The 18,558-nt window shown below is 41.3% G+C and overlaps 1 protein-coding gene across 1 annotated transcript in view; it reads right to left on the bottom strand.

Annotated features, from left to right (window-relative positions):
• LOC127576942 (catenin alpha-3-like) overlaps positions 1-18,558 on the bottom strand; it is a 1,199,293-nt gene that overhangs the window by 195,254 nt on the left and 985,481 nt on the right. The gene's annotated exons all lie outside the window — the stretch shown is intronic.

An 18,558-nucleotide genomic window follows, 5' to 3' on the forward strand; every position in this document is an offset into this window, starting at 1 on the left:
GGTTTTGGTCTTGTGGTGTTCACCCTCAAACTGCATGTGGAATTCTATCATATTGTGGCAACTACATTCAAGGGGATCTTTAACTACATGATCTCTTATAAATCCTTCCTTATTACTCATGACGAAATCTTAAGTAGTCCGTTCCTGTTAAAAATAGTATGTTCCGTAACATATTGCTCTAAGAAGCAATCCCTGACACATTCCACAAATTCTTCTTTTATAATGCCCTTGCCAGTTTGGTATGTCCAATCAACATGTAGATTAAAATCTCCTGTGACAATTGACGTTCCCTTCAGACCTGCCCTAGATAGTTTGCCATTTATGCTCCACCATATCAAGAGGGCATGTTTTGGGGTCTACTGACTATTCTCGCCTGTGTCTTCTTTCCCCTGCTACTCACGATTTCAACCCAAACCAGTTCAACATTAATATCCACCGCCTCAATATTACAACCCAATATTGTTCTGGTACCTTCCTTGATTAACAATGCCAACACACCCTCTTTCCTTTTCGCCTGTTCTTTTGAAACATGGTATAACCTGGAATACTGAGTTTCCTAGTCCTGACCACCCTGCAATCATATCTCAGTAATCGCTATTAGATCACATTCAGTTGTTGCTACCTGTTCTGTGAACTCATCTACCTTTTAGCAAATGCTATATGCGTTCAAATAAAGACTGTGAAAGCTTTGATATTTTCCAGTTTTTTTTTACTAACTCTGGATTTGCTCTGTGTATTTTGGTGTCAGTCTCAGGGTTTGCTGAATCTTGGTAGCCAGTGGTGATATTCTTCAATTTACATTGTCTGCCCTAGCCTGTCACACTTTGCTTATCAATTTCTCTCTCACTATCCTGTTCCACTACCCTCTCATTTCCTCTTGATTTATTAAACTTCCTATTCTTGGAGCCCTTCCACTTCCTAATTAGTTTAAAGCCCTGTCTACAACCCATTTATGTGATTCGCCAGGACACTGGTCCCAGCATGATTCAGTTGAAGCCCATCCCAACAGTTCAGCTCTCTCCTTCCCCAGTACTGGTGGCAGTCTCCTATGAATTGGAACCCATCTCTACCACACCACACTTTCAGCTATGTATTTATCTCTCTAATCTTATATATCCCTTTGCCAACTTGCATATGGCTCGGGTAATAATCCAGAAATTATCACTTCTATGGTTCTTTTTAATTTTGTCCAGAGCTCCTCATAACACCTCAGCAGAACCTCCTTTCTAGTCTTACCTGTGTTCTTAGTCCATACATGGACCATGACAACTGTATCCTCTCTCTCCCATATTCTGTTAAATAGTGGGGTCATTGTGGGCCCACCCACAACTTGCTCCTTACTGTTGTAAACCTATGTTGACAACCCTGTTTCATGTGACTCAGTATGTATGCTCTGCAGTCAACTTCATTAGAGATTAGGAATCCACTAAGAACACATACTTCACTGGTCCCATGTTAGCTGGGGCTCAATGGATCAACTCTAGTTCAGTCACATCAGCAGGCATAGACCTGGCAACAGTTATAGTGGGCAATACTAGCCGAGGAATTGGTCTGGCATTGAAAAACCATCATTCATGATTTTAGGACATTTCAAAATGCCTTATGGCCAATGGAATACTTCTGTTGTGGCATTGGAATATTTCTGAACAGTATTTTCCCACAAACTGCAATTCTACATTGACTAGTAAATCTGTTTAAATGACATACTTAGGGGCAAGATATGTGGGATGGTGGGGTTGCAGGAGGGAGCTGGTGAGGAGAAAGAGTCAGGGGTAAGCAGCCAAGTATTGGTTGGTGGGTCAGGGCAGGTCTGTCCAGGAGGATAAAGAGTTGATGGTGGAGCCAAAGGTAATATGTCAGTGGCCAGGAATGGTGAGGGAACAGGTAAGGGGCAGGATTGCAACAACTGCAAACTGAGTGGAACCTGCAGTAACCACGCAATTTTCCACTTCATTGAAACTGAATCACATAGTTCTCCACGGTAGATTTATGGAGAAAGTCAGCAGGCATGGGATCCATGGAGACTTGGTTGTCTGGATTCGGAATTGGCTTGCCTACAGAAGGCAGAGGGTAGTAGCAGATGGTGCGTATTCTGCCTGGAGGTCGGTGACCAGTGGTGTTCTGCAGGGATCTGTTCTGGAACCCCTACTCTACTCTTTGTGATTTATATTAATGACTTGGATGAGGAAGTGGACGGATGAGTTAGTGAGTCTGCAGATGACACGAAGGTTGGAGGTGTTGTGTAGAAGGTTGTCATAGGTTATAACGGGATATAGACACAACGCAGAGTTGGGCGGACAATTGGCAGATGGAGTTCAATCTGGAAAAGTGTGAAGTGATGCACTTTGGAAGACCGAATTTGAAGGTGGAGTGCAAGGTTAATGGGAGGATTCTTAGCAGTGTGGAGGAACAGAGGGATATTGGGGTCCAAGTCTATAGATCCCTCAAGGTTGCTGCGCAAGTTGACAGGGTGGTTAAGAAGGCGTATGGTGTGCTGGCATTCATTAATCAGGGAATTGAGCACAAGAGCAGCGAGGTAATATTGCAGATCTATAAAACTCTGGTTAGACCACACTTAGAGTATTGTGTTCAGTTCTGGTCACTTCGTCATAGGAAGGATGTGGAAGCTTTAGAGAGGGTGCAGAGGAGATTTGCCAGGATGCTGCCTGGATTAGAGAACATGTCTTATGAGGAAAGGTTGAGCGAGCTAGGGCTTTTCTCTTTGGAGCGATGCAGGATGAGAGGCAACTTGATAGAGGTGTATAAGATTATGAGGGGCATAGATAGAGTGGACAGCCTTTTCCCCAGGGTGGCAATGGCCAATACCAGAGGACGTCAGTTTAAGGTTAGAGGAGAAAAGTTAGGGGAGATGTCAGGGGTAGGTTTTTTATACAGAGAGTGGTGGATGCCTGGAATGCACTGCCGGGGGTGGTGGCAGAGGCTGATGCAATAGGGATATTTAAAAGAATCTTAGATAGGCACATGGATGTAAGAAAAATGAAGGGTAATGTGCTGTGTGGGAGGGAGGGGTTAGAATGATCAAGGAGTAGGTGTTCACGTTGGTCGGCACAACATCATGGCCTGAAGGGCCTCTACTGTGATGCACTGTTCTATGTTCTATAATACATAAAAGCACCTCAACCTAAGTTTTTGGCATTCCATTCTCAGATTTAAAATTAACAGCAGACTTGTTCTGCCATTTGCAGAAGAGAGTTCCAATTTCTGCCACACTTTTCCTGTAGGGCTATTTCCAAATGTCAGTCCCAAAAGAGATAAATTTTAGACAGTGCACTTAGTCCCAGACTCCCTACCAGAGAAAACAGTTTCTCACCATTCAGCCTGTCAGTTCCCTTTCATACCTTGAAAGCTGCAATCAAATCACCTGTTAACCATCTAAATTCAAGGGTATACAAATCTGGATTGTATAATTTTTCTCAGAACTTTGTATTTAGAGTCCAGACATTGATTTACTAAATTTATGCTACACTCCTTACAAGTCTGATGTAACTTTCCTAAATAATGGTGCCCAGAACTGCTCACAGTTCTGCAGTGGTCTGTTGGGGCTTTGCATAGAACTTCCACATCTTTGTACTCCAGTCCTCTGGATACAAAAGGCATTCCACAAATTAGTCTTTTTGAATATTTTCTCACCTGTTTGTTGCCCTTACAATGTATGTACATTGACCCAAGTGTCTCCTTGGACTTCCACAGCTTCTTGCTTTTCACCATCTGGAAATGACTCTGTTCTATCAAAGTGAGATAACTTTTAAATTCAGTTTGGCATAATTTTCCTCACTGCCTCCATCTACTAATATGCCCTTATAACTTCATATTTTCATCATCAGTGCTGGCTATGCTACCTATCTTTGTGTCAGCAGTAGACTTGGTTGCAAGGCTTGTTATTCCATCAAAGTAGTTTACAAAAAAGGTGAATGGTTTCTACTCCTACAAAGGTCTTTGTGGGTCCCCTTCACTAATCACATCCTGCTGATCTCTTTCTCCTGATACAGTGTCAATTACCTAACCAAATCAATAAATTGCAGTCTAAATCATGAGCTTCTATTTTAGCTCATGCCTTCAGGAGGTCCATACAAATAACATTCATTGTAATTCCCCCATACATTACTTAAGTCACCGCTCCATAAATTTCAGTTAGGTTTGTTAAGCGTGCCCTATTCCATGCTGACTCTACCTAATTAACTGAAATATTTGACTCTATCCTGAATTCCTGACTACAGTTCCATAGCTTAGTCTCACCTTTCTTAAACAGTGGAGTGATAAGTGCAATTATTCGACTTACGGGATGAGTCCCAAATCTAAAGAATTAAGACATTGTCCATGTTCTCGCCTACTTTCTTTAAAATGCTTGGATGAAATCATCCAGTCTTAGAGATTTGTTACCCTTTAATACCATTATTTTAATACCGTTATTCATTACTATTATTTTGTTTGCAATAATTTCAGTAAGCATTTGCCCCTGATTCAATATTAGCTTCTTTACGGTCTCTCCAATTCTATCCTCTTACTCAACTGTGAATATTAAGATGAAGCATTCATCATATCTGTTTTTTCCTCATTTTTATTTGCAGTATCATTCTTATCCATTGTTAAGGGGGTCATAATGTTCCTGACTACCTCCGTTTTTCCTGAATACAATTGCAAAAATGTGCAACACAAGTTTCCTTCCAAGCTCCCTTTTTGTTGGTCTTGCATATTGCTACTTACATTTTTTGAATATTGCTTCTTTTCATGTTTGATGGTCCATTAGAATTTTAGTTGTCCATGGCTGCTAACTGTCTTGCCCCATTGGGATATGAATCTAGAAATTGGATTTCATCCATTCTTGATTCTCGAAACAGTTATTACATATTGCCCTAACACCACATTGGAGGTCACCAAAAAATTCATAGAAATGAAACGTCCACACTTTAAGAAACTTCCATTGTGGTTTAGAAGTCTTTTAGAAGTATTAAAGCCTGACTTGCTCATTCAGAGAGAACAGCTCTGGCCTGATATCACAGCTACCATCTCATTTGGATGCAATCAGTGAAAACTGCAGAAGTTCATATTGCCCTACTGCAGAAGTTCATATTGCCCTATTGATCTTCATAGGTTTAGGGCAACCTTCTATTCAGCAGTTGTTGTTATAGCCTCTGCTTGGGAGCTGCCTAGATCTGTGCAGATCTCAGTGGACAATTGTCCCCGATACCTCTGAACCTGGAAAGCATGAAGGCTTTCACATTATTAAATATTACTCAACAAAGTAACACATCTAAAAGTTGATCGAAAGTCAACCTTGTGAGAGGATCAATTTGTGGCATATGTCTTCAACAGACGTGGACATGAACCCGGTCTGACTCTTAGCTGCTATTTTTGGACAGGAGAAATTCAAGTGGACTGAAAGTGATCAGAAACCAACTGAAGCCATTTTGAAATGAGTCAGTAGCATCCCCAACATGGGAATTGGCCAATGTTATTCTCTCCACTGACTGTAATATTTAAACATTCAACAGGGAACCAAACAAAAAAAATTGGACTGTGCTTTTTTGAATAAAGCTCCAGATAGCCAAATGAGGCACTACTGTTTGTTTCCATGGATCTGGCAATGAAAGTAGTTGTGAAAAAGCAGTATACATAATATTGTTGTTAATAGCAAAATATTCAGGAAAAATTAAGCTTGTAATCGACAAAATGGAATGTGTCAGAGGCTAGGGAGTTCCAGGTGACCACAACCTTGACTTCTACGGACAAGGGCATACAGCTGGGGTTCTTTCTCTGGATGGTCTCAGCTGTCTGTCAATAATGACTTTAGATAAATCAAAGCTCCATAAGGTATTGTTCTTTGGACACAGCAAAACAGGAATGTCGCTCCCTGTTTACTGAGGGTGGGGTGCCTGTCGACACACGTCCTTCCCCTGTGGGGTTCCCAGACATGATACCCCTGCCACTGGGTTCTGTTCTGTAGCTTCTGTTCATGTGAAGTGCCTTGTGAACCACTGCGGAAGCACTCATGGGAAAGGCACTTCCTGTGCCTTTAGTAGTGGACCTCACCCGAAGTCACAAGAGGCAGAGTCTGAAACAGCAGGCAGCCTCCAGGGTACTCTGCAGCAGACTGTGTGAGTGGCCCTTTAAACTGTGCCTTTTAACAGAACTGAACAGGGTGCAAACAAGCTATTTTTGAGAGTGACCAACGATTTGCGTGAAGTAGAATCTCTCCCAGCTAATTGCTGAGTCCTTCATCATCAATATACTTGGCGGGGGGAGGTGGGGGTGGTCATCATTGACCATAAACTCAACTGGACCAGCCACACAAGTACCACAGCTACAGAACAGATTAGAGGCTGGGTATCCTGTGGCTCGTGAATCATTCCCTGACACTCCGAGGCTTTTCCACCATCTACAAGGTGCAAGTCAGGAGTGGGCTGGAATATTCTCCACTTGCCTGGATGAGTGCTGCTCCAACTCTAAAGAGGCTTGATACCATACAAGACAAAGCTGCTTGCTTGATTGGCATCCCGTCCACTACCCTAAATATTTATTCCCTCCACAACTAGTGCACAATAGCTGCAATGTGTACCTTCTACAAAATGTACTGCAGTTACTTGCTGAACTACTCTGACAGCACCTCACAAATCCATGACCTCTGCCACCATGAAGGATAAAAAGCTGCAGGTGCATGGGAACACCACCACCCACAGGTTCCCCTCTAAGTCGGAAACCATCCAGATGTGAAATTATATCACTGGTCTTATATCATCTATCGTGTAATGAATTACCCAACAGTGTGTGAGTACCTTCACCAGAAGGATTGCAGCAATTCAAGGCGGTAGCTAACCACCACCTTCTAGGAATGGGCAATATCCAGTGACATCCAGATCCTAGAACTGAACAAAAAAAATCTCTCTAATAAAGTTCTGCATGAAGACTGAAGTCACTGTGTGCTCATTCTACCTGTCAAATGTATAAGATGCAAAAATAGGGATTGCTGTCAGAAATGAACAGTTTAATTTCCTACCAAGCACACTCCTATCTAAAGAGGTGCTTTTTTGCGTTGTACTTTGAAGAGCAAATTTTCACTGAAAAAGGTAGTGCTCTGAGCAAGAATTGCCAGTATATTGTCTGCAAAATAAAAAAAATCCCATATTAGCCAAAGAAGAAAATTACATTCTCTCACTGTCCTATACAACATTTACTTATCAGTCGATATTGCAAATTGTTGTCAAAGGCATTCATACACAGGGTATAAATGCCATGAAAATTGGCTTTTTGGAGCAGCAGCAAAGAACATTACAAACATAAGTTAACATAAACTTAAAATAAATTATACGTAACTTATACATGTGCAAAGATAAACAACAAAACAAACTAATAACACTAGTTCAAGATTGAGGGAGTGATAAAGAAATGTGGTCTGAGGTGGTGTGAGGGTTTCTCAGGCTGGTTCAAGAACCTGAAGGCAGTGGGGAAGAAGCTGTTGTTGTACCTTGAGGTGTGAGTCTTCAGGCTCCTGCACCTCCTGCCAAGTGGCAGCATCGAGAAGAGGGCATGGCCCAGATGGTGGGGGTCCCTGATGATGCTAAGTACATTTTATCCGATCATTTATGTTTTTGACATTTGTGAGACATTTGTGTGTGTGGTCTGGCTCCTACACCTTCTGACATTCCAAAGTGATTGTATTCAAAAGCACTTTATTCACTGTTTAGTGCTTTGGAATGTCCTGAGGTTGTGAAAGGCATTAAATGAATGCAAATATTTTTTAAAAAAGATTTTGGATTGTGTGGCAGTGCCAAGATGCTTTGGAGTCTTTGTTTAGGAAGTCAGGTGATGAGGTAGGAGATACAATTCTCTGCTCTGGAAGGCCAGGGGCTGAATGACCTCGCTTATCTGTACTTAACCTTTGTGGCAGATCATTGATCAGTGCTCTGAACACACTTATAATTTTTTCCAATGATTTTTATTAGGTGACAGTAGCTTTTTAAGCATTATAATTTTTTTTTGAAGTGCTGCATTTCATCACTGAAGCATTTCCTACAATAACCTTTGTGCATCAGAAAGTAATCACTAGCCAGAATTGAATACATAGCAGTATTCTTCAGTGCATTTCTGAAAAGAGAGAGCCATTGACAGCAGGTCCTTTCTATTCATCTGTTCCTAGCTGAAGGGCCTTTTGCAGTTGTCATTTATAGTTGGTGGACAGAAAATTGAAGAACATACCGTAGTTTAATTAAAATAAGACAGTTCTGCCTGAAGGTCGTTATGGCTGTCTTCAAAAAGTAATGAATTAGACATACTTTTATTATTACCTACGTCCTCAGGAAACTGCAGAACTTAATAGTTTAACTGTAATATTGGATTCTTACTCAGTTAACATCTTTCACTCGCACTATTAGTCTGGAAAGCATTGAATCTGAAATTCATTACAGTTACTTTAGAAATGAAATCCTGCCTTTTTTTAGTATGCCCTTCAGTTTTTGGCCCACTTGTTAGCAATGAGCATTGGCACAGGCTTTTTTGTTAGGAACAAATGAATTTACAGGAACTGAAGGGTACACTCATTCCATGTAAAGAAACATGTGTTGCAAAGTAGAAAGAAAGAACGTGCATTAATATAGCATCTTTCACCTCAGGGATTTTTTAGTTCTGGATTGCATACCACTCTGTGCACTCTGGATAATCAATTAGGATGCTGTTTTTGGTCGATTCCCTCCATGGCCTCATCCACCCCTGTCTCCCTAACTCTCTCCAACCTTAAAACCCTGTGACGTTTCTGCACTTCTCCAGCTCTTGCCTGTTGGACATACTCAGTGTTCATTGCACCACAAACGGCCACCATGCCTTCTGCTGCTATAAGCTTCAAAAGTTCTGTAATTCCTTAAGCTTCTCTTCTTCTCCATCCTCTTTTAGGATCCTCTTTCAAATCCGTATTTTTGACGACCTGTCCTAATATCTCCTTAGATGACTCAGCAACAAATTTCACTCTATTATGCAGATGTGAGTTAAGAATTCCAACAAAAATAAATACAGTTCTTGATAATACCCTTGATGTTGTCTTTTTATAATGAACAATGAACTTCCATTGAGCTTCAAAGAACAAGAGAACTGGTGCTTGGAGATCAGATTGTTCAGACGATATAAACATGCCCTGTGCTAAGCTACTCCCACATGGATGATATTCATTGCCTTGCTACATGGAAGTTGTGATTCTTAAAGCTTGTGAGCCACAGATAAGATGTCCTCATCTCAGGACATCCCAAGGCACTTTGGATCTGATTGAATACTTTTTAAGATACAGTCACAGGTGTTATGCAGCCAATTTGAACAATGCAGGCACCTACAATCTACAATAAGATAATAGCCAGATAATCTGTGCATTAAAGATGCTGCTTTATGGATAAATAGTGACCAAAATATGTTCTGCTCTTTTCCTACACAGTACATTGGGATCTGTCATATCCATCTGAGAAACTAGATCAGGCCTTCATCTAACAGCCGACCAGAAAGAAGAGACCTCTAAAGGTGCAGCAATCCCTTGACATGGAAGTATTGACTTTATTTTAACACCTATTTCACCTAACTAGGACTTGAACTCACAAGCTTTCAACTCATCTGTTGAGCCCTGGCTGGTATCATCATGTGATTAGCCACGGAGATTTGAATAATTGGCAATCTGTACATATCTTCAGAAGCATTCCAACAACAGCGTGGAGCTGTTAATGTGCCACCACATGAAAGGAGACTAAACCAGTGCGATCTTCAGATGGGGAGTTTAAGTTGGTCAAGCCACAAGATATCACCAACCATATCAGCAGGTATCACTGCCCCTACCTGCCGGCAACTGTGAGAGCTGTTCTTAGCAGCTCTGGGTCAGTACAAGGGCAGATATTATCCACCTGCCAAAATATGCCACAGGGCTCTATCTTGCTAGAGCACTTGGCAGACAAATTCCTTTAAATTTCACGTAATATAAATTTCTCCCTTCTCCACCAGTGTGTTCCCTACAGATAACCACATTTCACTGTTAAGGTAATATACCAAAACAGGATGTATAATGCATGATTAAAATTCAAACGCAGCGAAGGTTTCCAGTTACTGTGTTTGTATAGTTTTTATAGATAATTTTGTGATTTTTTTTACTCATTAAAGTAAGAAATGTTAGCTGTGTGAAATGGAATATTCTTCCTTCTTGTTTTCCATAGTGGTTCTAATTCAGAACCAATTAATGCTGAATTATTATGACCACTTTGTATTGCAAATTCATGACTATCAGAAAATAAGCTAAGATTTACCAAAGCTTTTCTGTTAGCACATTTGATGGTGTGTGATGACCTTCAATCTTGCTGTCTGAGGCCAGGTTCAAATTTTGATCTGAATAATTAAAGTGCAGAATGCTAATCCACTGCTTTACTCCAAGGGGAGACACAGACTGGTGGGGAAGAGAAACTCCTTCACACACATGAATCGTGAGGCTGTGGGTTAGAACTTGGTACACACTGCAGCAAGACTATCACATGAACAATAATGAACAATCAAAATCAATTAGAGGGGCAAGTGAAGGAAAAATAATGATAGAATACGGGGACATGTGATTGTAACTCTTTGCTCCTGTGAAACACTGAAATGTACTCTTTTTGAAAAATGGTTTGTCTATGTGTTGCAATTTTGATGGCTGAAAAATCCAGTGGTGCTTTTAAAGATGTGTTAACGGGGTAGTGTGCAATGGGCCAGAAAGATCAGATAAGTGCACCACGGGAGGTATGTGGGATGGGGAATGGGTCACTGGGGAGAGAGGCCTGGGATAGATGTATTTCGGAGCTGGGGTGAGTCGTTTGGGGGAACCAGGACCTTGAGGGTTGAGAAGAACATCAAGGTATGTTCATAATTTGCTGCCAGGGTTTAGTCAAGCAGAGGCAGTAACCTACTGGTGCAAAGGGGTCAGGGATGGATGGGTGGCATACTGGTGGTCATGGGGTTGGAGGGGGGAATTGTTCAGGTGCCAGAACAACGGTTGGTGGGAGATTCAACAAAGAGATATATTGGTTATGGAGGGTTTAGGATGGAGATAGATAGGGTGGGGGTTGATGAAAGCAGTAACAGGGGCATGGCGTCAACTGCAATAAGCATTTGATTTAAAGAGGGCCTAACCTAGTGCCAGTCTCCATAGCCTGCAACTTGCTCAGGCAGATTCCTTTCAAGTGTCATCGAATCATATCTTACAGGTGCTGCAAAGGCCTGCTTCTGCATGAGTGGACCATGTCATCCATGGGCCAAACACAACTTTCCCAAATCATGCTGCTGGACGCCACTGCTCACATCCAGGTTCCTCTGCACTTGATTGTATTTGACACACAAAGGAGCTGGCATTAACATCACAGTAGATCATCAGTTTTCCTTTGTAATTGATATTATTATTGAAATTGAATTGCAAAGCACACAAAAATGTGGCACTAATGTCTTTCTACACCATCATAATTTTGTGTAGGTATTGATAAATTCATAAATTAATAGGTTTTATGATTGAAAAAATTAAAAGTAACAATGACATATTTGTATAGAGCCTCTTCAAGCCCTCAAGCAAAGTACTTCACAACCAGTGAGTTTCTCTTGAGATGCCTCACTTTTGTTTTATAGACAAAACTGAAAACCAAGGTTCAACAAAGTAACAAGGGAATGAACAGTGAGCAAAACCATAGCTGTTTGGCAGTGTTAACTGAAAGCATAAGTGCTAGCTGAGGCTCAAAAAAAATTCTAGCTCTTCTGAAAGGTAAACTCTTGAAGTAGCAAATAGAATTTCAGTTTAAAATCTTGAATGGAAAATGACATCTCTGGAGACACAGCAGTCCCTTGACTCTGGAATGTCAGAATCTATACTATGTGCATGAGTCGAAGAGCGTGGTTTCGAATGCACAACCTTCTGACTTAGGTGAAATAGGAAACCTGCTGTGGACTTCTTCAATATTTTGAGTGGGGATATATTTATTAGATGGGACCACCGCACCATCAACCAAGCTTCACAATCTTGAGAGTATGAAATTACTCTACAATTTCACAACTACAGTAACGCATTGTCTTATATAACCTTGTTATCTTAAACAGAAACAGATTGTTCTATCTGGCGGAACACTGAACTGAACAGATTTCCTCATTAAAAATGATAATTTAAAGATAAAGCTTGCGTCTACTGAAACTTGGGTCAATGGCAATCTTAAGGTGTGTCACTGCCATAGATTTCTACTCAGGCCATGTGCCAAAGGCCAGCCTGTTTGAGAGCATCACAGATGGTCGTTGACAGGCGAGCCACTCCAGTGGGGCTTCCTGATAGCTTCCATGCTGTGATCTTCATGGAAAAAAGCTACTTTGTGATGATCACTGCCTTGCTGTTGTTCAAAAACATTGGGCTAAATCTCTCTGTAAATTGTCGCTACATCTGTTCTCTCAATACAAATACAATTGAAGCCGCACTGTGCCCTTGAGCCACACTGTTAGTGGCTTCTCTTGGCACCTGCTTTATTGAAGTTGGATTTGAATCAATATTTTGCAATAGTTCTGAATCTGTGGGGGAAATGACTATAGAGCTGGCGAAAGATTTGTCTTCAATCACGTTTCTTCTTATACCTTCTGCTTAGAAAGTAACTTACAATCGCAATTAAAAGATTTAGTCTTGAAAATATTCTTCCCTGGATTTATCTGGTGCAAAACTACAGCTTCCAAGTGAAAGAAATACAACAGATGTTTCCCTCTGTATAGCAAGAAAGTATAATCTTCCTTAAATTGGCTGAATTGAGTGGCTTCGCAAGTACAACTGCCAGAGTAGAATGTCAGTTGTGTAACAGTGACTGCATTTGGTCTCTGTTTGCAATTCTGAGCCAGTGGAAGTGTTTCTCCTGTTGTCTAAGCTTCAGTGGCTCACACGTTCTTGTGGACACCACATCCACCATTCCACTGCCAGCATTGCCTGTCCCCAGTTTCATCTTCCTGATGTTTCACTGTGCCTCTCCACAGCTATCAAAATCCTGATGGGAAACAGCAAACTCACCACTGAACTATGGAACTTTGCTCCTCTAATCACCTTAATGATCCTCCTTGTCTTCCTGCAACTCTAGAGAACTGAGAATGGCAGTATCTCTGTGAATACAATTTAAGTATGATATCTCATGTCCTATATTTGTCATCACTTTTTTGTTGACTTCTAATTGTGAACTTAGTCTTCTCAAACACTTAGCTCCCTGCTTCTGTCCTGACTCCTGTGTCGCTGCTCGCTCCATCGCCAATGCCATTCCAATATATCAAACTCTGTGAGAGAACTCTACCTCCGCCCTGAATCAACTCTGATTTCCATGCTGAACTAGGAATACACTTCAGTCTTTGTTCCACTAACCCTATCTCCAAGGTCTGTGTTGTTCCTGCTCTATTCCATGCTGGAGTCAATCCTAGACCACACTGATTTCTCCTGACCCTTCTCACTACCTTTGTACCATAGAGCCATAGAACCATACAGCACAAAACAGGCCCTTCGGCCTACCATGTTGTGCCGTCCATCAAACCACCCTTATACTACCTAACCCCTTCCTCCCGCATATCCCTCCATCTCACATTCCTCCATATGCCTATCCAACAAGCTCTTGAACCCGTCCAATGTATCTGCCTCCACCACCACCCCAGGCAGTGCATTCCATGCACCAACCACTCTCTGGGTGAAAAACCTCCCCCTGACATCTCCCCTGAACCTCCCACCCATAACCTTAAAGCCATGCTCTCTCGTCTTGAGCATTGGTGCCCTGGGAAGGAGGCGCTGACTGTCTACTCTATCTAGTCCTCTCAATATTTTATATACCTCTATCATGTCTCCTCTCATCCTCCTCCTTTCCAGTGAATAAAGCCCTAGCACTTTTAGCCCCTCCTCATATTCCATACTCTCTAATCCAGGCAGCATCCTGGTAAATCTCCCCTGCACCCTCTCCAATGCCTCCACATCCTTCCTATAATGAGGTGACCAGAACTGAACACAGTACTCTAAGTGTGGCCTAACTAGAGTTTTGTAAAGCTGCATCATCACCTCGCGGCTCTTAAACTCAATCCCGCGACTTATGAAAGCCAACATCCCATTGGCCTTCTTAACTGCTCTTTCCACCTGTGAGGCAACTTTCAATGAACTGTGAATATGAACCCCCAGATCCCTCTGCTCCTCCACACTGCCAAGTACCTTGCCATTTACCCATGCCATGTACCTTGCCATGTACTCTCAGACTGTTCAACAAAATAGGCTATAAATTCATACCTGTATGAAAATATAAGCAAAACGAACTATGCATGGAATCCATGCTACATTTGAAGTGCTCTGAAGAAATGATTTTTAATAGCTTCCTCTACACTAGTTCATGCTTAAAGATTGCAGCTAACATTTTAAATATTTATTCATGTTGATTGATGCTGCTACTGTATGCTCAGTAGCACAGGGGCTTTCAAAACTATAGGTACTTTTTCAAAACTATTACGTAATGCCTAAAAGCCATATCATGCTATGCAACAGTATTTCTAATCTGTAGACATAGATGAACTACCATTTGGTGCAACCAAATCACGCTGAGTCTCTGTCATAATTCCCCCCATGCTCATCTCTAACTACATGCTGTTCAAGTGAAACCCATCAATGGAAATCCTCATTTTAGGGATTGACAAAGCATCTAAATACTAAGCCAAAGGATCTTCTGGTGATTGCTCTGGCAAATTAAAAGCAAGGATAGTTTTAATGAACCCCATTTTGAACTAGTACAAGACGAAAGCTGTACATCAATCAGATCAGCTGACAGCAGAGAAAAGTTCCTGTGTTTCTCAATACTATTGATCAACAAATATTTGCACCCTCACCAGGAAATAACCATCCAGAGAATATTGGACTTCCTGGGTCAACAAGATGTTATAAATGTTGCTTTTCTCTAATTTTTCCTCATCTCCTCTACTTATCTTACTTTAATAATTATTGGTTAAAAACATTGCAATTGGCTTACTCAGCCACTCCAAGCCCTAAACTCCTACGGCAAACTCTGCCGATTCCCTTGCCATTTCAAACTGACTTAAAGATCCTCCATGTCTTCCAGCTTCTCCATGTCTTACCACACCTTACATCCTCACGCTCCCTTGCCTGCTCTGCAATCACCAGCCACTTTTAGTTCCCTATGCTTCATCAGCAGTGACCATTCTTTCCATTAAAACCCTGCCTCTTGGACTGTCTCCCACTGCACTTCCATCTCCTCAGTTCCCTCCCTTTTTTTCCAGAATTGGTCTGATTGCTATAACCTTATTTAAGGTCTATTGAGAACTGTCCATCATTACCTTGTGTGCCCTCAGCATACACTTCTAACAGAAGCAGATCTGATCACTCTCCACTGGTTAGCAGTGACGACCAGGAGTGTAACTATGAAGCTTCTCTTGTGTTTTGGATCAGGTCTGTGCTCTTTGAGTGCATGCACACACTCCTCTGTCTTTCTGAAGTTATGTTGAATAAAGTGCTGCTTGAGAAAATGCCTGGTTTGAAACAAAAACTGCTTTATTCCACAGTCTCCCAGGAGAGGCAATGAAGTGATGAGATCCACTTCAAATGAATGGCACCGAATCTAGTTATAAGCTCTCAGAAAGATATAGGATAGTCAAGTGCAAGGCTGTTCAAGCAGGCCTTCAGACTGGCTATACCCTACTCTATTATCCAGTTTAAGATCTCATTTCCTAGCTTAGTTGTTGTTGCTTAACTCCCTTTCAGTATCAAATGCCTCTTTGAAAGAACAAAATGTTCAGCAACACTTAACTGTGAAAGATTTTTCCTAAATATTCAGGTGCTGCTCACAACTTACCAATTGTATGAACTTTGAATGTAATAGCTACTCAGCTGGCAGATTAATCAGCATTAATCTTCCATATTAATAAGCATTCATTGTGGGCACTATTTAACATTAATCTTGCATATTAATTAATACCTACCTTGCATTTTAAAGACCTAACTTTGCCTATTAATTGTCATCAGACTAAATATTCATTACCATTAATTTTATGTATTAATAATCAAGCGACTGTCTACATAGCCACATCTCAGCATGGAGCTGTCTGGAAAAGTTGACCTTATCAGTCAAGTCATTGCTCAAAATACACTCTGATATAGTTCAGAACCAAATGTTTAATTTGGGGGAAAAAGGCAACAAATCCCAAACATCCAACTCTTCTTATTTCCTCTCCTTGGTGTAATGGCCAATGCCCACACTTCACCCTGCATCAGCAACTGAAAATGACTCTCATGTTGCAAAAGCACAAGAGAAAAACGTGTCACAAGTACTGAGACACAGAGTTTGGCAAGGAGTTTGCACCATTTTGGAATATATTTGAATGGAGTGGAGCTGGACCTGGGCCTGGGCACTGGCAGAGGGCTAACAAGAACTATATTTAAAGAACCAAGGACATGAGTGGATTTCTGTATTGGGGCCTTGGTCAATTGTACAGAAACAACTACCTTCTCCTCACAAATTTATGATATTGATGGAAGCAAAGTGTGCTTAAAATATGTCCAGCCTGTCAAGCAGTATCTATGGAGAGAGGAACAAACTCTGATGAAAGGTCACTACCCTGAAACATTAACTGTGTTTTCTCTCTCCACAGATCCCATCTGACTCACTGAATATCGCCAGCACTTCCTGTTTCCATTTAAAATTTTCAGTATCCACAGTAGTTTTATTGCATTAACAGCACAGGATCCAAATTAAAGGATGAAGCCATGCTTTGCAGTTTGATTACCTCATAAAAATTTACTTGATATTATTTAAAGCAGTCAGGCATGGTATCTGTGACCTAGCTCAAACCCTTGGAGCCATGATGGTAATGCTGTTTAATATCAGCTGCATTTCCACCCAGACCTGCTGTAACTAAGGAATTATGACGGTGCTGAGGCAGCACTTTGCCTCACCCTCGAAGATGTGCTAGGGTCAGGGGATGCATTCAGTAGAGGGGCAATATTGTACTATCCCCTAATGTTTCCCACTTAACAAATAAAAGACAGAAATACCTGTCACACCAAGAATTAAGCAATGTATTGTATTTCACAATTTAAAAACACACCAGTTGCTTAATTTTCTCTACAGCATCCAATTTCCCACAGGCACAAACATCAATCAGTTTTGTCAAAGCAAAGAAGTGGTATTTTGAAATCCATTTGGAAAAGCAGTCCATCTGTACCTCATTACCAACACTCACTGATTGAAGGATCTTCCATTTTTCCCTGCAGTCGCCCTGTCATACTTTGCCTTTGTTCAACTGCTTGACAGATAAATGTGTCAACAAAAGGGTGACAGTGGAGAAGAGCAAATGTCACACAGTACAATTACCCTTAAAAACACTCCTGCATCTAGCCAAACTCCAGATTCCCAGTCCTCCTGATTATCTTTTTTTGAACAAATTATTTTATGGAATTGAGATCTGGAGCAATAGCATCCTTTCTGTCCATCTTGTTGGAAAAAGTCTCTCATCAAAAGGAAATCAGTTAACAAATTTGCTTCCTGCTAGCTTTTCAAATCAAAAAACAAACACAAATTTACTTGAACAGAGACCTTTCTTAATTTTTTAGCTCTGTTCTGATGACAGCCTACATTTAGCCTGGATCAGCTGCTTAATTACAAGTTGATTACCAGCTCAGTCTGCAAACTGATTACAGGCTCAGTTTGCTTGCTGTTTACTGATTCAAATTGCAGGCTGTTTACAGACCCGGTTTGAAGGCTGGGTACAGGTCGGTTACAAACTGACTGGAGGGTCAGTCTGCAGAATAATTCAACTGATGGATTAAAAACTGGGTCTACAGGTTGGGAATGCAGGCTGGAGAAATGTTACAGGCTCAGTCTTCAGACTGATCACAGACTGGTCACAGACTTGGTCTGCGAGAGGTCACGGGCTCAGTCTGTGGACTGGTCACCAGCTGGTCAAGGGCTCCTTATGAAGTCTGGTCTTACAGACTGGTTATAGGTTGAGTCTATCAGCTGGGACTGTAACTGTTACAGATTCCCTCGCATGGTTCAGTATGCAGGCTGTTGCCTGGGCTTGCAATAAATTCCTAACAGGTGATGTTGATTTTCCCAGTTCAGTGGGACACATCAACCTCTGAATCTGTGATGTGAACCAGGATCTGAAAACCTTGGAGATACAGACAAAATCTGAGGCACTTGATTTTTCACTGTACTACATTAGAAATGTTGAAACACCTTAATAATTTAACTTCAGTATTATTTAACATTTTGTTTAATTTAAATTAATGCTTCACACAGATTTCAATACAAATAGTCCCAACCATAAAAGAAAAAGAAGACACAAATTGGCCCTGGTGACTTATGACCCCTGAATGTAGCATTGCTGTGGGACGAGTTTAATCCTGACCTTTGTGCTATCTCTGTGGGCTCCACACAGTATCCCTGTGACCGTGTGGGTTTCCTCTGGTTTCCACCCATGTCCCAAAAATGTGCCGATCAGAAGGGTTATTGACCATCATGAATTATTCATAATGTGTAGATGGGTGGTAGAATCTGAGGGAGC

The sequence above is a fragment of the Pristis pectinata genome, chromosome 12 (assembly GCF_009764475.1).
Source record: "Pristis pectinata isolate sPriPec2 chromosome 12, sPriPec2.1.pri, whole genome shotgun sequence".
NCBI classification, from domain to species: Eukaryota; Metazoa; Chordata; class Chondrichthyes; order Rhinopristiformes; family Pristidae; genus Pristis; species Pristis pectinata.